Below are 23,175 nucleotides of genomic sequence, written 5' to 3'. Positions count from 1 at the left end.
ACAAAATGAGGCATATTCTTTGTACCAGGAGAAAAAGTTTATTCTGTTTTCCAGAAGACCTTCATCATCTGTAGTGGATCTTTTGTTTTGCATATCTTGTCATATATTTAGACACCCTTCCTGAGTTTCAGTGGTAATGTTTTAGAGTATTGTAATGCACAAGTCAGCTGAGACACACACCAGCTTCACAGACCTTTTTTTTTTTTTTGCCCCTCATGAAATTATTTTAGTGCTATAATAGGCCTATCTATTACAAGTCTCTCAGGAAATTCTTCCTGCAATCACATTATAAAAAATGTTATATGGCTAAGAAGAACTCTATAATGTGTTTTATATTCACGGTTAACTTAGGGATCTGTTACCTGACAATTGTTGAATTAGTGCAATAGGATCATAACAATATATCACGTTATGAGTAAAGGAGTAAGGGGATGAGAAGAACTAGACTGTTTACCCACTACAGTAGCTTTAATACATGAAATCAATTTCTTATCCTGGCTCAAAAAAAAAAAAAAAAAGTGGAGGGTTTGGCTCAGAGTTCAAGTTTATCAGAACTTTTAGGTCACCTTCAAAATCACTACTAGTCTTTCAGCATAAAGACTGGTTGCTGCTTCTGTTTCTGAGGCAAATATAATTAGGTGACAGAGGCTATTAGCATTGCCCAGCTGTATGAACTACTTGTCCTGAGCTGCGCTGCAATTCACCTTTCTTTCCTCCTTGTCAGTGCCACAGTAACATACAGCCCTGAGTAGCATAATGCAGTTTCCAAAATGTCCAAGTTAAGGATCAGCGACTTATTTCTAGAAAGAAGTTAATACCCCTAAAACCTAAAACACTGGAAGGACTAAGTGGACATTTTATGAAAACTTTCCTACTGCAAGGTAAAGGCTACAGCATACCAACAAAGCAAGAAAATAAAAAATACATTTCTCAAAAAAAAAATAATTCTCAAATACTTTCACCACTGTGACAGGATAATTGCTGTCAATAGAGTCAACCAGCCAAAATTTAAAAAATAAATAAAGAGGCATATTGGGTTTGCATGGCAAGGTTTTGGTAGCAGGGGGGCTACAGGGGTGGCTTCTGTGAGAAGCTGCTAGAAGCTTCCCCCATGTCTGATTCAGCCAATGCCAGCCGGCTCCAAGATGGACCCGCTGCTGGCCAAGGCCAAGCGCATCAGCCATGTGGTAGCACCTCTGGGATAACATATTTAAGAAGGAAAAAAAACTAGGAGCAGTATTTTGGAGCTGGAGAGAGGCGTGAGAAGATATGAGAGGAACAACTCCGCAGACACCAAGGTCAGTGAAGAAGGAGGGGGAGGAGGTACTCCAGGCACCGGAGCAGGGATTCCCCTGCAGCACATGGAGGTTAGTGGTGGAGCAGATATCTACCTGCAGCCCATGGAGAACCCCATGCTGGAGCAGGTGGATGCCCGAAGGAGGCTGTGACCCTGTGGGAAGCCCACGCTGGAGCAGGCTCCTGGCAGGACCTGTGGCCCTGTGGAGAGAGAGGAGCCCACACTGGAGCAGGTTTGCTGACGGGACTTGTGACTCCATGGAAGAGACCCACGCTGGAGCAGTTCGTGAAGAACTGCCGGCTGTGAGAAGGACCCACGTTGGAGAAGTTTGTGGAGGACTGTTTCCTGTGGAAGGGACCCCATGCTGGAGCAAGGAAAGAGTGTGAGGAGTCCTCCCCTTGAGGAGGAAGGAGCAGCAGAGACAACGTGTGATGAACTGACCACAACCCCCATTCCCTGTCCCCCTGCGCCATTTGGGGGGAGGAGGTAGAGAAATCAGGAGTGAAGTTAAGCCCAGGAAGAAGGGACAGGTGGGGGGGAAGGTGTTTTTAAGATTTGGGGTTATTTCTTATTACTTGACTTTTATTTGATTGATAATAAATTAGATTCATTTCCCTGAGTTGAGTCTGTTTTGCCCATGACAGTAATGGGTGAGCGATCTCTCCCTGTCCTTACCTTGACCCATGAGCCTTTCGTTATATTTTCTCTCCCCTGCCCAGCTGAGGAGGGGAGTGACAGAGCGGCTTTGGTGGGGACCTGGCCTCCAGCCAGGATCAACCCACCACAAGAGAGAAGCTTGCAGAGACTGTAAACACCGTGACACCGTCACAGCCCAGAACTCGGATGCTGTTGCTGGATGCCTGGTAGTATTGCATGCATTGAACAAACATGCCTGAAGAACACAACTTCCCGATCAGGTCGCGCATAGTTAATCTTAGCATTTTTTAAATATTCCCGGAATTGTAGCTTTTATTTCCTACCTTTATGATGGCTAGGCCAATTTTGACTTAAAAGAACCGTTCTGACTGAAAATTGTTATGGAAACATGATTAATTTTGTTGGTGCCTGCTCAGAAATCGGCACACACAGTCTTAGACTTGAGGGTGTTCACAAGCCCACTATGTGGCTGAATACAGTGCAATGACTGTCTACCTGAGGTGTGCAACTGCTGGACTCAACGAGAGGTATCAATTGCCTCGGCCCAATTTGTGAAGCCCACTCCCCCAAAACAACTTGTTAGAGGTACATTATGTCCACTCCCAAGGAGTAACCCTTCATATTAATTGCCTTACAAGTTACCTTCTTTGGATCACCAACACTTTGATGCCCCATCTAGTTAGGAAGGGACATATAGCAATTGGATGCCACCAGCTTCTGGGTGGTGATAGCAATCTGTTTCTGAGCTGGAACAACATCTCCCTCTTCTCTACTGGGGAGAACACTGTCAAGGCCAGGCTAGTTGAAGTATTTAACTGTGTGTATTCTGTGACATGTTAGTTGTAGGCACTAACACTGAAAGAAGTATCCTGAGATTTAAACACCTAATGGGTTATGTCTGGTGATGCCTAATATTTCTTGTGGTGTTGAAGAGCAACGCTAACCATTTTTCTGCTCTGTCCATAATGTGTGTTTAATGTGAAGGTGTAAGCATTTGGCAAAGGAATTGACATTGCAACACTAAACACTCTGGTATTCATTTTGAATATACGTCCTACTAGAAATGATACACCAGGGGTGTAGGGGATACAAATGAACTTAATCAGAACATGAAGTGCATTTAGTTCCTATTTTAGCTAACATCCTAATACCTGTTTCCTGAAGGAATGTTTCTAATGAGTATCTGTGGAACATACTTTGTTAATTAAACTAATCACAGCCCATACTGATCGCTAAAAGGGTAAAGAAGGGATTGCTAGTTCTCCCAGTGGCATGCTAGCAATTTAAGGTTCACTTACACATGCTATTATAGCAGATTTCTGAACTGATGAATTTTCTCTCTAAGGATTTTTTCTTTTTTTGCAAAACTTGATGCTCCTGAAATTCACACTCAGAGAAGAATTTTGAAGAAATGTCAAGTGATGTGTGTAGCAATTACCCGTGTAGCTGTAGACTTCATTGAAAAACACATGTATGTTTCTAGGCATAGATCTAGCAAAGAACAAACAGTGAAACATGGGCTGGGTCCTTCTGCAATTGCAAAATAATTAATCTGAAGCCTTTCTTTTGTTTAAAAAAGCATTTTTTTCAGCAACTGTATCCTTTAATATAAGGCATGCATGTTGAAAAAAGATTAGCAGAAAAGTATTATAAATATCATCTCCTGTATATGAAATGCTCTGACTGTTCTAGTGTACAAGTATTCCAGACTTTGGTAATTCAAATTTCAGTTACAGTCCTTTTGTAAGCACAAAGTAAAGCTGCAGTTAAAGAATTAGTAGATATGTTAAATCACTTTGCTATGGTTCTATACCAACTTTTGTCCAAATCTTAGACTGTATCTATCCCAAAGAAATGCCAGTCTTGTACAGATAAGTTTCACAGTCGTGTATACAGTTGATGTCTAAAAAATAGAGGCAGTCACAGTTTTCTACAATATGCAGTAGTTGCAGAGTTAAGTTCAAGTCAAAATAAACTTTTCCATTTTCCTGAAAGGTGGTGGAAGTAACAATAGTAACCAGCACCTTCTAAGGTACATAAGTAGACATAATTATTCTTCCAGTTTAATATTCAATCTTAGAATATTAAATGTATCACAGCTTTACTTGAAATCCACTAAAAATCTTGTACAGGATTCAAAATAATTACATTATTACTTGAAAAAATACTTATTTTGATAGAACTTTTCAAGTAGATATTTTGACTATTGTTAGTGGTTTGTTCTGCAATAGTAAGTCTGGTCATAGGGAAAAACAAAACAAAACAAGCAAACAAAACCAAAACAAAGAAAGAAACCCACAGAAATACCTGTACTCACCATTCTTCTTTGTTTGACTGATGCCTTCATGTTAGAGGTCTTAGGTATACTTAGTTTTTGCAGCACACTGTTGCAGTGCTGAAATCAGTGTCTCCATGGTGGATCATCTCTCTGCCCACTGAAGTGCTGGGAATTCATGACCTTCTGTTTATTTCTGTCTTTTGGAAATGAGTGTGTAGTGTGCTGGGAGACAAAACGATGAGAACTTATAAAAATGCTAAAATATCTGCCTCTGCAGGCAGAAGCCACTTTTTGCAGACTTCTGGAAAGTGCTGAAATGAAAGTCTGACTCAGTGCAGGTGAGAATGAGTTAGAGATCCTCTGGGATGAAAATGTGATTTTAGTATCAATTATTACTGATGTTATCATTTTATTCCTCCCCAAAGAGGTCTTACAGTCCAGGACAACCTGTATTTCATTCATATTTTTCCAGATCTAAGTTCTCTTTCAGAAATCTTCTTGGGCATATGCTCAGCTTTATTCAAGTAGTTTTATTCACATGAGACCTTGCTAAATCTGAGTCAGATGTTCAGACAGCTTTGATAAAACTCTGCTGGGCAATGAACTTTCATACTTTTAAGTTCTTAGAAGAATTTGAAAATGTGAGAAACAAAACCAGACAGATAACGAGGATTTCTTAATTTAAAAAAAAAACCAAACACTAAAAAAAACAACACACCACATTACAAATCAAGCACATGAAAGCAAAATAGTTTCATGCAAAAGCAGAATTTATGGTATGTCCTTCAGTATTTAGGCATGCTGGAGGAAAAGTCCATGGTAAGTTCCACAGAGGACAAGTAGAATTTTAGCTTCTGCTTTGTATTTCTGCTGTTGTGGATTGAACTTATCAACTTAATGATGTAATTTTATAAAAAGACTGTCATTGAACTTTGACTTTTAGTTAATTCATGTCACTGAGCTGCCCAGCTTCCTGAAATTGCAGATTATTGATTATTTGTCTCTACAAGAGTAAAATCTGCTGCTTTATCCAAAGCTATTCCTATTTCTGTGATATGCCTCTACCACCATTTTCCAGATCACTGCATCAGAACCATCACAGGCACAAGCACTGTTATTACGAAATGTTCAACATTCAATATATATTCTTTGAAGGGGACAAAAGGACTTCAGGCACTGGCATTCGTATTGATATACCTTTTGAACTTGATAACAAAAAGTAACCATGGATTTCGCAACTGGTTTTTTACCCAGAAAGTTGTCTTTTTCACATAGCTACAAAAGAGTCCGTTAGACCTCAATCTAAATGTTAATGTCACTATTGGAATAAAAATAAAGTCATTTTAAAATTATCTGTTATATCAATATTTCTTATTAGCAACACCTTCTCAAATTGAAAATACAGCTCAGGAAGTATGAAGAAGTTAGCCACTACTGGAGGAAACCTATGCTTAAAAACTGCAATGACTCTGAGTCCTATTTGGAACTTCCTTTGCCTAAGATAAAAAAGGAAAGCTAATTTTTCCCAGAATATCCAGACTTGCCTGCATCTAAGGTAGAGAGATTCTGTCTTCTATCTTGAAGGGATCAGGGAGGGTGAGGGGGCTAGGGCTTGTATGTAGCTAAAGATGGAAAGAAAAAGAAAATAAGGAAAAGGAAAAAAAGGAAAAGGAAAAGGAGAAAAAGACATATGCTTGAGATTTTCAAAACAATGCCTAAAATCTAGTACTGAGCTGCTTTCATACTCAGAGCTCCGCGATTCACACGAGAGCTCTGAGTACATGGAGTGCAGAACTTGCATTATTGGCTGGGCTAAAGACTCCTAGGTTTCTCCTAGGAGCATGGAGTTAGTTGGCAGAGCTTTAGTATTTATCTTGTTGCCTGTCACATCCCTCTGCAAGAAGCTATCAGCCATATTGGAAAGGCAGCAAACTTGCCTAGGAGCCTGGTCCATGGCAAATTATGGCTCAGCATATTAACATATACTGAAGGGCCTGATTTTGTATAACTGATGTTGGCTTAGTCTGCTCCATTTCTGGTTGTCTCCCAAAGTTTCATTCTCGCAATCCCATTCTCAACAGTTGCTGGAATTTGTCCTTGTGACATATTTCATGATCCTTATTCCACTACAAACCTATATTCACCGCATGACAAGAAAAGCTAATGTTCAAACACTGTGGCAATGTGCTGATTTAGTTCATCTGCAGAATTATCATGCAAGCAAACCAGAAATTAACACCTAAATTGACTAAGCGCAAAGTCAATAGCATATTTCATTACAACTGTCATTTATTAATGTGTGCTCTATTTTTAAGAATGCAAGTTCATCCAGAGCCATACAACAAATAATTCTGTGAATTTCTTGAATGATCCCAGTTTTGAGCAGCTCAGACTGATGAAGAATGGATGAAATTTCACAGCAGCTTAGGGAAGAAATAGTAACTGTCACTCAGTTTGCCCCAAATAACATCAGTAATAATCTCTGGAAATAGCTTTTTCTGTAGCTCATCTTGCAAATTAGTATGGCAGATGATTCTGGAAGAATCTAAAGAAGAAAAATAGGCATGAATTCAGGCCCAAGAATCATTATATGGAGCAGAAAAACTCTTACTGGAAAGCCAGCAGCAAAACCATATGTGCAAAAACATTCAGTTGTACATTCAAGTCCACATTTTCTCATGGCCTTACTCTCTTATGGTGCTTAACTAGGCTGCCAGACATTTACATTTGCACCGGAATACATTACATTTGTGTCGGAAATACAATTCCAGAATTAAATTTCATGGCTATGGGGATTTTAGATTGCAAGGTAAAATTTTATAGACTCCCTAAATCTAGAGGCCAAAAGTCATTCATTGTAATGGAGCAGAGGCTACATGCCCTCCCTCAAGATACTGGGGTTTTTTATTAATTTGCAGTCTCTATAGCATTTATACTAGTGTAAAATGAGTATGAGATTCATGGACACTTATCCTACTTTTCACACATCAAGGAGAAATTCAAGGTAAAAGGCAGTGAAGAATCTTCTGCCATCAGATAATCTGTTTAAGTAAGCTCTCTGGAACTGGAAAAAGGCAGGAAAGGTAATTTCTCTGTCAAATCAGTATCATAGAAGTGGTATTCAATGAGACAGACATCCCAAATTGAAACCTGGTCATTTGCCTTATCACAGATGTCCAATTTTTCCTTCTCCAAGCATGCTGAAGTTTACTCAAAGTACCTATACAGTTCTGCTTTTTCAGGGTCAAAGGAGGGAATGTCAACATGCGCACTGCATGTTCAAATATTTGCTCACTCCTGTTAAGGGAAAGCAGTGAATGACTTCTAGGTACGTGTTTTAGATAGTGCACAGTATTGGATCTTCAGGATTTATTTTTCAGTAATAGCTTTAGGGGTCTTATACTGAATTTTTCTGCTCACTGGAATAGCTGGGTTACTTTTAAATCTAAAGGACACTTAGCTGGTTCTTGTTCAGTTATCCAGTGTATGTATTTGGAATTATATAACAAATGATATTTTACTGTGCAACTTAATAGTAGAGGCTACATTTTCCATTCATTTGAAGGTCTAGATCTCTAGTGGACTCTTCTTAAGCCATGTAGTTGTTATCACAGCCTTTGAGAAGACTGGATTCATGAATATTTGTGTGAAATATTTAGATGGGCATTACAGAGTGCATCTTAAGCATCCAATGTGAGGTTTGGAATTTGTTAGAATGTTATAGCCACGTCTTATGGGCTATACCCAAACAGATTGCTTTATTTGCTGTCAAACCCTAAATGGCCCATTTAAATTGTTGTGTCCATGTATAATGGTCTCTAGAAACCAGAGTCCAAAGTTTGACTTCTTGACCTCTGGGAATATTCAGCCAGCAAAAGCGATGTCCAGACTTTACATCTCATGGTGAATACAAAAAAAAAAAAAATAATCTTTGAGTAAAAGCTGAGTCCTTACTTTTTAAATAGATTTGTTTTTCATCTCACATAAAAATTTGACATGGACTCATTAACAGCCGAAAAACTTTTTTATATGCAGTTAATACTTTGATATCTTAAAAAAGTCTCTTTTCTTGTAAAGAGCCACCCTGAAGGATGTCTCTCCCTCTAGAGAACACTATGGTATTTCATACCAAACAAACAAACAAAACACCATTCTTCCTTGTAACAATTGGAAAAGCCAGATGGCATCCTCTGTAAAATTCAGCTCCAAAAAGTTGACCCATTTTCTTGACAGATAACATTTATTGAAAAATGAACTCACGGGATTCTATTTTCCCAATAACAATATTTGCTCCCTTTTTACACCATTTATGGTTTGCTACTAAGTGTCTTCTTTCCTTTTAGTTTAAGTATAGGTAAATCCAGAAAACAAAAGCTAAAAACCTACCTCCTCTTACTCTGGCATTGACATAGACATGACAGTAGATAAATTATAATGAATTGTTTTCAACACTAGGACAAATGATGAATACTAAATCATCTCTCCTTCCAAAGCTAAGAGCACACACATCTATAGGTTAACTTTTCTAGGACAATTGCAGAATGGTTTTCTGTACCATCACTAACTAGTTTGTTACCAGTCTTAAAATCTTCAGACCCAAGAATCCCTATGTATGGGAAAACATTCCAATCATACACATTTATTTACATTTTAGTAATGAAACAGCCTGACTAAACAAAAAGGATAGTAAAACATATGGATTAATTTAAAGAACTATATTCATTTAAAATAAAGTTAATCAGAGAAACAAAAGTTCTTCATAAACTTTTCTGATAATTTGTGGCAGTAACAGTCTTATTTTCCTGTCAGCTCCAAACACAATCACAGTCTCAATATAAACCAATAGAGTTATTTTCAGTTGTCAGATCAAGGATGAGTTAGGGTAAGGATAAATCCCCTCTGATTTCTCAATACCTGTAGTGCCAATTCAAGCAAAAGGCTTGCCTAGACTAAACAGCTGAAAAACAATCATTATCCTCAGCCTTACTCCTCAGTAAAAAGGTTCCTGATAATTCCATTGTAATTTCAATGATGGTATTTTGGAAAAAAAAATCCTTCCTCTTCATATGCTGAATATTTTTGCATACATTTTCAAGGCTTTTAGAATTTTTGCAAGGTTACCTCTAGATCTATGAATTTTGCAAAAGCATGTTTTAATGAGGGGGAAAAAAGGCATTGTTTTCTTCTTTTTTTGGTTTCCATGAGTCAATTTCACTTCTGGAGCTCTGACTTTTGATGTATTGCAAACGGTCATCATTGCAGAGCAGGGAAAAATAGGAAGACTTGAATATGTCTCTGAACACTTTCCATATATTCAAAATTAACTGATATTTGACATGTCAAAGTATTGCCAGCTGAATTTTAAATGTCAAAGTTCTCTTAGATAATAACTTTGCATTATGAATGCCTTCATTTGAGGACCATAACCATCCTATAAACATTAATGAATTTATTTTCTCAGTAACCCTGCAAGTTAGTATGCATTAGAACCACATTTACACTAGGGTAAAGTAAAGTAAAGCATTAACTACTCCAGTGTTATATGAATAGACCTCCACTAGCCATAATGATTTTTTTCCCAATTTACAACCATCACAAACTAAAACAATTCGGGCACTTCTCCTTAGCCAAAATCAAACAGGAAAGCTTATGTCTAAGAAAGCATTTAGTTATGTATCCAAATAAATATTTAGGCAGAACCTCTGCACCTAAATTCAAGAGAGTAATCAGAGAAAGCCCTGAGGCACCATAAGCTATGCTACCACATTGCCCAGTGTGGTTACTGATGACACCGAAAGCATGGAGATACCCAGACCCTTCTCAAAGACACTAGGTAACCTAACTTGGGCATCTGAACTGCTCCCTAACTATATCTCCTGCTGTATGAGCAGGCTAATCAGATACAACCCAGGCTGCAGACAGTAATTCCACCTCCTCCTCTTCCACCGTTAACAGCAAACAGCGAGGCCTCTTTGGTTACTTGAAAGAACTTCTGCACACATTGATTTTTCAAGACAAGATGTGAGGGTCAAAAAACAATGTCAGCATCAAGCCATAACCTTGACCTGGGTGCAGGGAGGGAAAGGGAACTCAGATATAGATTTCTACTCATTGTTTCCCTTTGGCTCTCTGTAGGAGCTTGTTTTGTTGTTGTGGTGGTCTGAAGAAAGTAAAGATATAAGTATGAAGTAAAATCTTTGTCAACTAAAGAAGCCTGAATTTCTGTAAATCTAAAATAACTAAAGCGGTCCTTTGTCAGTCTGAAGTGGCTCCTGTCATAACCTTACTACTCTGAGGGGTTATACGTTGGCAAGGGTTCAGACTGCCGAGGAAACAAATACGGGTTGCCTTCCAGTGAGGTGATTATAGGCTCAGTGCAATACCCAGATTCCTCCTCAACTGTCCTACTTCTGCCCAACTATGCAAAGCAGGTGTACATACAATACCAAACTAACGTCCACAAAATAATGTTTGAAAATAGGAGGTAAAAGAATAGTACCTGCTGGGTTCCAGTAGGTAAAGAATTAATCCAATCAAATACCAGGATTGCCAATAAATGTATGTTTATTAAGCGTCTAAATATTCTCTAATAGCTGCTATGTTAGATCTAACCTTACACAGATATTCATGGATAAAAGTTTGTAAAAACTTAACGGTGATAAATACCATAATAGCACAAATAAAACTCATGATTGCAATTAAGGTGACTGACAGTGTCATACAGTCAAGCATCCCTGGCCGGGAGGATGTCACTGAGCTAGCGAGATCCTCAGCTCTGAGGTCAGCTTGTATAGAGTTGCTTTACCTACGTGCAATTACTTGTGGCTTATGATCCAAATTCAGACCACAAGTTCAGACTTGCAGCTTGTGCTCCAAAATCAAATCACAAACCACACATAAGGTGCTTTTCTGCATTTTCACTGTGAGCACTTCTTGCAGTTTCGCGTACCAGTGTGCATTCTGTCAGTGCACATCATCCAGGAGCTCTTCTAAGAAACAAGGAAGGGGTGGTGTCAGTCACCACAGCTCCAGCCCACATCTCCTCTCTCCTAATTGCCATAGCTAACCTGTGCAATGCGAAGGGGAATCGGGACAGAAGGAAGAAGAAGCCTCATTTTGTTGTCCAAGTATAGAACAGTCACTTGGAGATAGGAGCTGGGTTTGCATTCCAGGCTTAGGTCTCAGGGTTATTTCACAGAATTACAACATGGTTGAGGTTGGAAGGGACCTCTGGAGGTAAACTGGACCAACCCCCCTGCTCAAGCAAGGCCAGTAGACCAGAACTATGTCCAGATGGCTTTTGAATATCTCCAGTGATGTGTCAGTGTTCAGTCACCTTCACATTAGAAAAGTTTTTCCTGAGGTTTGTGTCCATTGGCTCTTGTCCTGTCACTGGGCACCACTGAAAAAAACCTGGCTGCATTCTCTATACACTCTTCCCTCAGGTATTTATATAAATGGATGAGATTGCCCCTAAGTCTTCTCTTCTTCAGGCCCAACAGTCCCAGTTCTCCCAGCCTTTCCTCATCAGAGAGATGTTCCATCTTCTTAATCATCTTAGCGGTCCTTCGTTGGACTCTCTTCAGAATGTCCATGTCTCTTTTTTTTTTTTTTTTCAGGTCCCTCCAGATGGCAGCCCAACCCTCTGGCACATCAGCCATTCCTCCTGGTTTGGTGTCATCCAAAAACTTGCTGAGGGTACGTTCTGCTCCATCATCCAGACCACTAATGAAGATGTATTGACCCCTGGGGTTCACTGCTAGTTAGTTAGTTACTGGCCTCCAGTAACATCCTGTGGTGTCATTGATCACCACCCTCTGGGCTCAACCATTCATCCAGTTGTCAAGCCACCTCACTGTCTGCTTATTCAGCCCTTTCAGCCATCAACAGCTTGTCTGTGAGGATCTTATGAGAGACAGTGTCAAATGCATTACTGACATCCAGGTAGACAATATTGACTGCTAACCCCTTGTCTACCAGGCCAGTCATTTCATCATAGAAGTTTATCAAGTTGGTCAAGGATGAGTTCCCATCGCTGAAGCCATGCTGATTACTCCTGGTGATTTTCTTGTCCTTGATGACCCCGGAAGTGGTTTCATTACCTTCCCAGGGATGGAGGTGAGACTGACCACCCTGTAGTTCCCTGGGTCCTCCTTCTTGTCCTTCTTGAAGATAGGAGTGATGTTTGATTTCTTCCAGTCTTCAGACACTTCTCCCAGTTGCCATGACTGATGAAAGATTATTGAGAGTGGCCTTACAATGAAATCAGTCAGCTCCCTCAGCATTTGTGGGTGCATCCCATCAGGGCCCATGGACTTACATATGTCCAGTTTGCATATGTATTCTCTGACCTGATCCTCTTCCACCAAGTACATCTTCCTTGCTCCAGACTTTTCCTGTGGTGTCTGGGACCTGGGACTCCTGAAGGCAGGTCGTAAAGACTGAGACAAAGAAGGCGTTTAGTACCTCAGCCCTTTCCATGCCCTGTGTAACCAGGTCCCCTGTCTTGTTGAGCAATGGGCCCACATTTTCCCTAGTCTTCCTTTTGTTACTTACGTACTTAGAGAAGCCCTTCTTATTGTCTTTGACATCCCTGGCCACATTCAATTACATTTGGGCTTTAGCTTTCCAAACTTCATCCCTGGATGCTCGGACAATGTTTCTGTATTCCTCCCACATTACTCGTCCTTTTTACCACCCTCTGTATGCTTCCTTTTTGTGTTTTGAAGTGGCCAGGAGTTCCCTGTTCATCCACGCAGGCCTCATGGCATTTTTGCATGCCTTGATATTCTTTGGGATAGAACTCTGTTGTGCTTAGAGGAGATTTCTGGGTTTATACTATGGGTTTTATATAAAATCCACAAAAGGGAAAAGGGACAAAGCCATTCCGCACCTACTGCCTTGCCCACAAAAGACACACTAATGCATGTGAGACACAGTGCTTGGAGGTGCTTGGTTCACTTTGCAAATTACACCACCTGCAGCGTTCCCCCAGCCTTTAAACAGAGGAATTTCGGACTGTGGGTTTGGAGTTAATTGCCTCATCTACCTAAACATTGATTTAGACATCTCAAACTTTTTTAAAGTTTTTTAAACCTGTATAGACCTTCTGTAGTTGCACTTCAGTCAATTGAACCTGAGGAGTTTTAAATAGAGGGATGTATGTTTAGATAGTCTGTTGAACTGGAACTCTCGACAGCCTTATAAAAAGGTGTACAACATAGTCATGTTAGCATGTGTCCTATTCATACACAGTACAGCATTTTTACACCTGTTTTGCATGGATCTCATGATTAAATAAAGCACAAACCAATAACAGATAAATCATCTTTTATGTTTTTGAACTTGTGCTCTAGAGATGATTAATGGTAGCTCATTAATCAGGCTGAGTTATCTATTTCATTCAATTCTAAGACTTATGTTCTAATGAATCCTTTACAAGAAAAACACATACTGGTTATGATATAGCTGTCTCTGCTTGAGAGGGTATTTGTGCTTTGTTGTTGCTTTTTAATCATCTTTAAATTTACTACTTCTTGTAATGGACACTTGTGTATTTATAACAATATTCTGTTTACCCCTTAGATTATTCATGCCTGAGTGGCTAGCTACTGCAGAAAAAGGTTTAATGAGTTTCAAGGGGATAGCACTGTAAAAACAGGAAAAATATAAAAGAAGTGCCTGAATACTAATGTAAGCCTCTAGCTAAAACATATCATCCAAGCCTATGATAATAGACAGTCCTCCCATGATGTACCTCATTTTAATAGGATACCTATATCCCTAATTGTACAGTATCTCCTTACCTAATGTCTTTCTAAATGAAGCACACTGTAGCTAAGCACTTCAATAAAGCACACCCTGAAACTGAGATGGTTGCCCCTACCAGGAATCTTTTAAATGTAACAGCTCCATGTATTAGCAGGCTCTTCTAGTTCACGTTTTGACTTTCAGAAAATTCAGCTGTTTCGTCATGATGACTCCTGTTGAAAATGAACAACTGCCGCAATGAAATCCAATCTTGCCATATTCATGTTTGGATTAGATGCATAATCCCATCATTTGTTTGCTTCAATTGTTTTTATTCAGGAAAACACAGATTTTACTTAGCTACTTATTTCTTTTGGTAAAACATGTTTATTGTTCCTCCCAGTGCTAAATTTATAATTAATCTTCACAACATTTTATCTAACTGTGTTTTCACAGAGCTCAATAACATTTTTTGGCTAAAAATACAAAATCAGAATCTTCAATTTGCCACAAAACTAAAATCTACATATTGACACCAGTGGTTTATATTTCACATTTAATTCCTTCTCTCACTCACCTACAGGATTTTGAGTTTTCTTGAAGTTTTTTTTCTATTTCTACTCTCCTCTAGGATTCCTGAAGTCTTCTCTGATCTCAGTAGTGCCACAAAGTATCCTGCAATTGGCTTCTAAAGTATGTTAAATATGCTATCTTCTGATCGTGCATTACTGAAGGCTCAAAACCTTTTTCTTTTCACTTCCTCCACTGTTAATCTGGCCTCTCATCCTGCTGTCTTTGAAATGTAAAGTTTATCTCCACTGACTGTTAGGCAAAAAGCTTCACAGTGCATGCTGTATCTTCAGCTCTTCTTAAATTCAGTGCAGTTTCTCCTGTTTCCTTTTGACCCACAATTTTGCAAATGAAGAAGAATGAACAGAATGAAATCACCTATACATTCTCATCCACCATCTGCTGATGTCATTGCCTATCTCTTCTTATTTGCAAAGGCTCTTTGTCTCATTCTCTAATCCTTCAGAGATTGAGGCTACCCTGTCCCTTGTCCTGGGCTACTGAATGCTTCTTTCTCCCTTGCACAGCAGAGGCTGGCATTGTGCATCTGAAGAAACGATGCCATGGAAAGCTGGAAGAAAAAACGGAAGTTTTGCCTATCACTTCAATCTGATACAAGATCTAGTGTGCTACTTGCACCACATCTTTTCTGACCAATAATAAGGGTTTGTATATTTATGCATCTAGAGGCAGCAGAGAAAGGCCTTTATTCCACATCATCATTATATTGATCCAACAAAAATAACTCAGGTAAGTGAACATAAAGAAAATCAGTTTAAGTAATGAGACATGTGGCATGTAATCTGTCACCTCCCATTTTAGGTAGATCCAGAAAAACTCGTGTTGCTCCAGAGATAGAAGTATAGCAGAGGCAGGATAGCCAAAGCTTAGCATCAGAAAAGTACAACATCGAAGGTCCTACCCACCACCCCATTTTCTGGGTAATTTACAGGCTGGATTTGTACAGCATTTGTACAGTGATCCCTTGACGGTCCCCCCCAAAAAGTTAAGGTCTCTGCGAAAAGAAGCTTTCAGAACAGAATGCCAGTTTTCTAGTTGTGGAAGAAAGCTGACTGCGGGGGTGTGACTTCCACCTATTGCCACTGCAGGACTGCTATATATAGCCACACAAAATGAATCCAGGGCCATAGAGTCTACAAGCTGAATTATTCTCACAAAATTGCTAGCAAGCTAATACAAGTCCATGGAGGAATGTCATACATCTACCATGCTTTTGAATTTCTGATATTTCCCCCTCATCCAAACCCAGGTGAATGACTTTTGAAGGAGTTCTTCCATTGTATAGGGGAATGCAAAGATGTTTAGCCCCAGGGGTCCTTACCATTGTTGGAAGTGGTTATGAAAAGAAATGTGTAAGATGCACTCCTGAAAAGTTTTTTATTACCACACTTATATCTAACAATTTTGCCATGGATTCCTACACTGTAGTAAGCCTCTGGAGAACTCCAGAAGAGACATGGTAGCATAATGAACAGACACTTGATAGCACTCAAGAGACCAGTGTTTACCATGGAGCTGCTAGCGAGTCATTTAAGCTCTGTGCTTTAGCCTGTTCCTCTATAAAATGCAGTCTTGACAGTTATCATCTCCCTTGAAAGTGTTTTCAGTTCAATTAGTAATATCTGAGTTATTAACCATTGCCTCTGTGCAGCAGCGTGGCGATCACTGTGCCCTCTATCTACAGCTTTCAACATCCTGAGTTTCTTTGCCCTAATTACTGTGAGCCACTGACATCAAGACTATTAGAATAAGTTCATGCTAAAAGTTAAGACAACTCTGGCTGCTTTGCTTTCTATCTTCATGCTGGTTTTATACCAGTAGTGCTTTCTGAGATACGATTTTCCCCTTCCTTCCACACTACTCATGACAATGCAGCCAAACTTGGGGATAACTGTAATGACAAATGACTTCTCAGTTGTCATATTAATTGGCTTTTGCTTCTGCATGCATTTAATACAATCAACAAATAGTCTAGGTCAAGAAGATTCAGTTGCAAGCTAGACGGCAGATCCATCGCTTTTCTCGGAACCAGCTGTATTAAATAGCAGGAAGTGAAAAATAGTCAGAATACGATGAGTGTCACGAGAACAAAGTCTTCTTCTTGCACAGCCCAGGAATACTTCTACAAGAAGCTTCACTCCAAAATTATTTTCTATTTCTCATCTGAAATTTTTAACAGATATTAAATGGATATTTATAAGTCACATGAGAAATCATAAACATAACCTATAATAACAAGTGTTTTAATTATAGGGTAGCAACTAGCCATAAGATGTGTGAAGGGCTACACAGAAAAATATCCCAAATTGCAATGCATTATTACAATAGTTTCTAGGACAACCTCTCTTGGGCAATAGAGGTTATATTTAAATTAACAAGTCATGGGGCACAATGGGAATGGATATATATATAAAGGAAAAAGTTGGTGCTGGGAACCTTAATGGCTAAAATACACATTTTTTAAAGAATTGTTACTTTGGATTCCCTTTAATCTGGTCCCAAGCATTAAATTGCTATTAACAGCTGAAATGCACTAAGTGCATCTTGGAGCATACCTTCTGCTTTATCATCATCTGAAGGGAATTCCACTTGCCTGCCCAAGGTCTGGTCTGTCATGTGAAATTCCAGAAATCGTTTGTCACAGAAAACGCCATGCTGAATTTCTTTCTGAACATGTTACAGGAGTTTTGAACTTCAGACTGTGGCTTCACATAAAATGTTAAGATAAGGTATTGAAAGGCTTTTGTGGTACGTGCCAACCTCCTCTCTGTAACACCACAGAAGTGCTACCCAAGGCCATGAACCACAGCTAAATGCATTACTGGCCAACTGGAGCTCAGTCACTGCTCAAATGTACAACGTAGAAAGGCACACTGCGAAAATAATTTAAGGACTTGAATGTACTGGTTTGTTTTCTTATTTCTTAAGAAATACTTTTCTGGTTGACAAACAAAAGACAAAACAGCTGTTAATTTGAGAGCGTGCATTTTCTGTTACTTGCTTAACATGAATTACAATACTAGTGAATAAAAGCCGTATTTCAGTACAGTTCTTTAAAAGGAGACTGAAAACAAAAGGCAGTTTCTTCCTGTGATATTATCCACTTTCCTCTTGCTTGCTAATAGTAAAGTGGATTTATATCAACCAGCACGCTTTGCAGTAACAAAGCATTTGATAGCTGCCCTAGTGTTGGTAACAATGCAAGAAACAAGAGAGATGATGATCCCAACTAGTTCTGATGGAAGAACAAAAGAAAGTGGAAAAGAAGTGAGAAATGGAACTTTTTCTGACAAGTCATGCAGTTGAAGCTCAAGAAGTCAGTAATTAAAAGAATAGATAATTGCATATATTGAGTTGTACCGATACAGAGAAGAAACTTGGTGAATCTTGTGCAAACATGAACAAGAGGCAATCAGAGGCAGCATATCTGACTCCCCTTCCTAAGAGCAAAGAAAGGAGAAGAAATTAACTGCTTATTTAGTCACCCTTCAGCATGTACACAAAAATCTGTCCAACTACAATGAAAATTAGCACAATCAGAAATAGATCTTTTTTCTGAAACACACTTTCAAATAGAAAGATAAACTTCAAAACTTCTTTGTAGAAATTACTTTTTTGTTGCAATCTATGATTTTAGTATCTGAGCTGATGCAATTTGATTCCTATTTGTGAGGGAAATGCTAAACTGCAAAATTGAATGTTATATTAAGATAGCTTTGTAGCCAATCATGGCAATTATTTCACTCACATTAAATCATCTGCTGCTGTTTTTTTCTACATGACATTTTTGTAGGCTATCATTGAAACATTTATTATTTCTAAAAAAGCCCTGATGAAGTGATGTGGACAGGAGACTATTTATGTAATCAAGCTTACTTTTGGCTAGTATCTGCAAGATATCATTTAATCCAAACATAAGAAATGCAAAGCCTGCCCATCTACAAAAAGTAATCTCTTTTTCTACTTTGGACATGGCATTCAAATGTAAGGCGAATCCTAGTAGTGAGTAAACACAAGACTTCTGTGGAGGTCATAGCTGCAAAAAGTTCACATCTCTCCATAATATAAGCAATCGGAGGTCATAGTCTTTCATCTCTCAGACCCAACTTAAAAGCTGAGCACTTTCCAAGGCACTAACTGACTTCTCCAGCAATACCAGCAATAAATAGGATGCACTGTGCTAGCCAAGAGAGCTCCACTTTCTACCACTCATTACTAATGGTCAAAACTATTAATGAATTCCAGCTTGCTCACTTTTATGACCAAAGCACTATCAGTATATAGGATAATGCTTTGTAGAGTTCTGCCACTGCGAAAATGAGATGTTATTGTGCCTTTCTCACCAAATTAGATCTCCTGTTGTTTTTTTTCTTTGAGCATCCTGCATCACTTCACAGCAATACATTGCATTGTCTCAGTTAAAAATTCCTGATTCCCATGATAGCTTTGATATGAGCACCTCTAATGAATGCGTGAACCTTTCTGAACCACAAACCAAAACATTTATGGTCGATTAATCATAAAATGTATACTTTGTATCTTGGAGATCTGAGGAGAGAAAACACAGGGTGGCACATGGGTGAGTGAGGATCATAGGGCCCTTCGCTCCACTAAGGGCTGGGACAGAACTGAGTAGTAAGGTCTTAGGGCAACTAGTATCAGCTGTTGGATGCCCACGTGGGGGTTCAGCAGCTTCCCAGCTACCATAGTGCTACTGCCAGTTACAGGACCTGCATTTGATCTACCTGTAGAGCAGAGACACACAGGTAGGTTACCTGTGATTTTGGCCTTGCTCATTTGCATCAATGAGAGTCTTGCCTACAGAAGTATAGGGTCATCCTACACCAGTAAATGATCCATAGAGTCTATTTTCAAATCAGTGAAATAAATATACTAGATTTGATTCAGAACAAGGATAGGATGCAGGTATGGTGGGCAGAGGGGAGTAGAAACACCGTAACATCCTTGCTCGCAGAACCTTCAATCCTTGCTATTTAGGGTAATCAGGATACAGGAAGGGATTTGGACTAGCTCTTTTTAAAAGTAAATGCGGTACAGCTGTAGATCCTTTTTAAAAATTGTCATATACAAATTTCTATCAAAATTAGTTTGCAACATTTTTAATGATATAAAAATGCTCTTTTCCTTTCCTATTTTCAATAGAAAACTGTCATGTACTTTATAGTAGTGTTGCGTATACCAAATCAATACAAGTATAATCAGCATTCTCCTTATGAAAAAATGAAGTTATCACAAAGACCAGGCATTATTTAAGATTTTCATTTAAAAATAGCATAAACCCTAACTCTGAAATAAGAAGTGTCAACAAACCATACATCTCTAATTAGATTTTCATTTATTCGCATTTTAAAAGAATAAAAACTTTTGAGATACTGTTTTTCTCATTTGAAATTCTTGAAGTGTTTCTAAGGATGGAGTGGTCTGCTGCTTTGATATTGCTGCTACTTATTCACAGAGTTGTCAAAACTCAAGCCTCAAAAATTTACTTCTTTTTCTCTAAAACTAATGGTATAATCACTTTAAAAAAATGAAATTTTAATTTAAGGCCGCAGATTTTTTTAATATAGTACAGCATTAAGGAGGAAAACAAATAAAAAATAGCCTTTGCTTATTTCTAAAATATACTCCATTATCCAGAAAGACTGGATATTACAAGAAAAGTAATAGAGAAATTATTTGAGAATATTTTTTCGAATCATTAAAGAAAGAAAAGACAAAGTCAAAGACTTCATAATACTGTACTTCATTTCTATTCAGCAGTTTTGGACAAATTCTTATTTGTTTTCTTCCTGGTTTTTGGTTGTTTTTTTTTTTTTTTCTAATTCTTGTGTATTATGTTTTGCTGGTGACTTATTTGTTCTAATTATAAACTTCCATGCTGCACTGTCTCCATGTTCTTTTTACAGAGACAAGTGTCAGAAAAGTTTTATTTAAGGTCATCAGAAAAATAGCAAGATGCCCTATTTTCTAGTTATTTATGCTTTTTGCCTTATTTTATGAGTACAGCATAGCAGAAATATCTGTCAGATTCAAACAATATTTTCTAAAAATCTTTCTGGAACAGAGATGCAGTGGTTCACACCTTCTGATTCACTTGTGATGCCTAAACACTCATCAGCAAAAACTGACCCTCTTGATTTTTGTTAGTCTCATTTTCAAGTTTCCTAACAATTCCATCACACTGAAATGTAGGTGGGATTTTTGGAGGGGTTGGGAAGGTTATTCTGGTTTGGTTTGGTTGAGGTTTTTTGACAAAACATTGGATAGTCTTGCTATGGAAAAACCTAAGATAGAAACACAACGCCCAAAAATGCATATATAATGACTGAATCCCTCCATTAAGAATGCAAGTACTAGAACTCAGACAATTCAAATATATTATTCTTCATTCAAAACTAACCTGGTTTAATATTCATCTTCACTGTTTATTTCATTTGCTGAACTATAATTTGTTAAGAATGTATATTTTAATATAAAATATATTTATTTCCTTCCCATCACAGACATTTCCTGAGAATTAGGGTAGGACAGTAAAGACAAGAATTGCTTGAAGTGTCTCAGTTTCCCTCCTGGGAACAGTGGATGTAGTACTCTACAGAATAACGGGACTGTTGCTGCAGTTTATGTATTCTGGTATGCTAGCTTTTCCCTTTTGCTCCCTGCTACATACAACACTGCAATCCAGAGCCTTGGGGGAGGGAAATCTTAAGCACAGAAGTGTAATAACAACCAAGACCTCAGGAAGTTGCCTGTCCCTTCACCACAAAAACTACTGAGTGTGCCTGGACCTGAGACACGGCTTGTCAGACTGCTCTGCAGAACGTCCACCAACACTGGCTCCACGATTTACCCCAGTGCTCCCCTCCTGTTCTCCATAGCTAATGAGCTTTCCCTCATATCCTACATACAACTTCTTTACGGCAAGCTGAGCTCATTATTGTTCACCGTGCTAGCAGACATACAGAATGTATGACTGCTATCTTCATTGGAACAACTGTCCACATATGTGAAGATAGCTCTTATGTCCTCTCACAGGTTTCTGCTTTCAGGACTAAAGCAGTCCAACTCTTTCAACCTGCTTTCTTGTTTTATAATCCTTTTATTCTTGTTGCCCTGTTTTGAACTCTCTTCAGTTTGTATGTGTATCTAAAATAGTTACAGCATTTCAGATGAGCAGAGAGGACTACTTCCTTGTATCAAGCAAAGCAAAATATTTATCATCCATGACTTTTTTCCATTCTTCTTTGCATCAATATCATAGTCTGATTCTTTTGAGTGGTCAATTATTTTCCATTCCCTGTTTGAAAGTAGGATTTTGTTTACAAATGTGAATGTTCTGCACCAGCATGCATCTTCTCCTGACAGGCTGGACTGTTATCTCTGTCCTCACATCCACCAGCATGCAGTACAGGCCGGTATGGGGCACTCCAGCAGATTTCCTTACAGCAGCAGCTGCTCATGCTAACCTGTGGGCTGCCCAACAGGGCAGACATGGCCTGGTAAAGACCACTAACTTCTCAAATACAATGTCTTCTGCAAGGCTCCTAATGTAATGAAGGACACTTGGGTTTGCACTGTCGATTTCAAACTATTTGTCTAGTTTTATCAAAATAATACTCTATGTGAGCACCCAAGCCAACTTTTCAGAAGCTGCCATGGCCTCCCATTCATAATGCTCTTATTCATTCACCTAACATGAGTAAGCATAATAGAACCTCCTGAAGCATCTCCTAGGAAAAAGCCTGGCATCACCTTCATCCACAACGCTTTTATCTCATCAAACACATGCATGGGACAGTCTTCCCCGCCTGTAGAGAAAAATCAGAAAATACACTTTCATATTTATCACTTTTTCCCAGTGTGTTTACTGTGGTAGGGTGAAGGATTCAGAAGCATATGCATTTTTTTCTTTTTGCTTTGTAGTGACAAAAAAGAAATCAAAATAAGTATTCAGCTAGACTAAGAAAGAATTCACTTGCTCTCTTACTGTCTTGAGCTGCATTAAGTTTCTGTCCTTTCAGAGGCATAAGACTGGTTAGAGATTCAGGTAAAAGTAATCAGTTGTCCTGGTAATAGGATTACAAATGTTATTCTTGTTTTTAAAGTTCAGAATATGGGTTCTCTGTTTAGTTTAGCACTTAGAGATTGTCAGGTACTGCAGTAAATAAAATCATAAGAAATGACATCTCTGTAATTTTGCAAAATACAAGGACAATCTTTATGTCAAACAGAGGAAATGTGGATTTGTCCAGCAAATTATGTAGTACTGCTGAGAGGATAAGCATTACAGAAACAGGCTCAAAGTTTGTTCTTATTGGGTGTAGATTTGTGTATTAGCCATTGAACTTCTGCTGTTGAAAAAGATGTCAGAAAACTTACACAAACAGAAAATGGAAAAGAAGCATGTGTGATTCTTTAATCAATTGCAAGGTGAGATAAGGAATGGAATAGGGTTTTGTTTTTGTTTTTGTTTTTCTGCTTGATTGTAGTGGCAAGGGTCCTGCAGCTTAGGTCTCAACATGTATTTAGTAGAATCAGGAAACAATGTCAGCATGTATTCTACTAACGTATAAAAATACAT

Source organism: Balearica regulorum, chromosome 1 (genome assembly GCF_011004875.1).
Source record: "Balearica regulorum gibbericeps isolate bBalReg1 chromosome 1, bBalReg1.pri, whole genome shotgun sequence".
In the NCBI taxonomy this organism is placed as follows: Eukaryota; Metazoa; Chordata; class Aves; order Gruiformes; family Gruidae; genus Balearica; species Balearica regulorum.
This window is presented reverse-complemented; position numbering follows the sequence as displayed.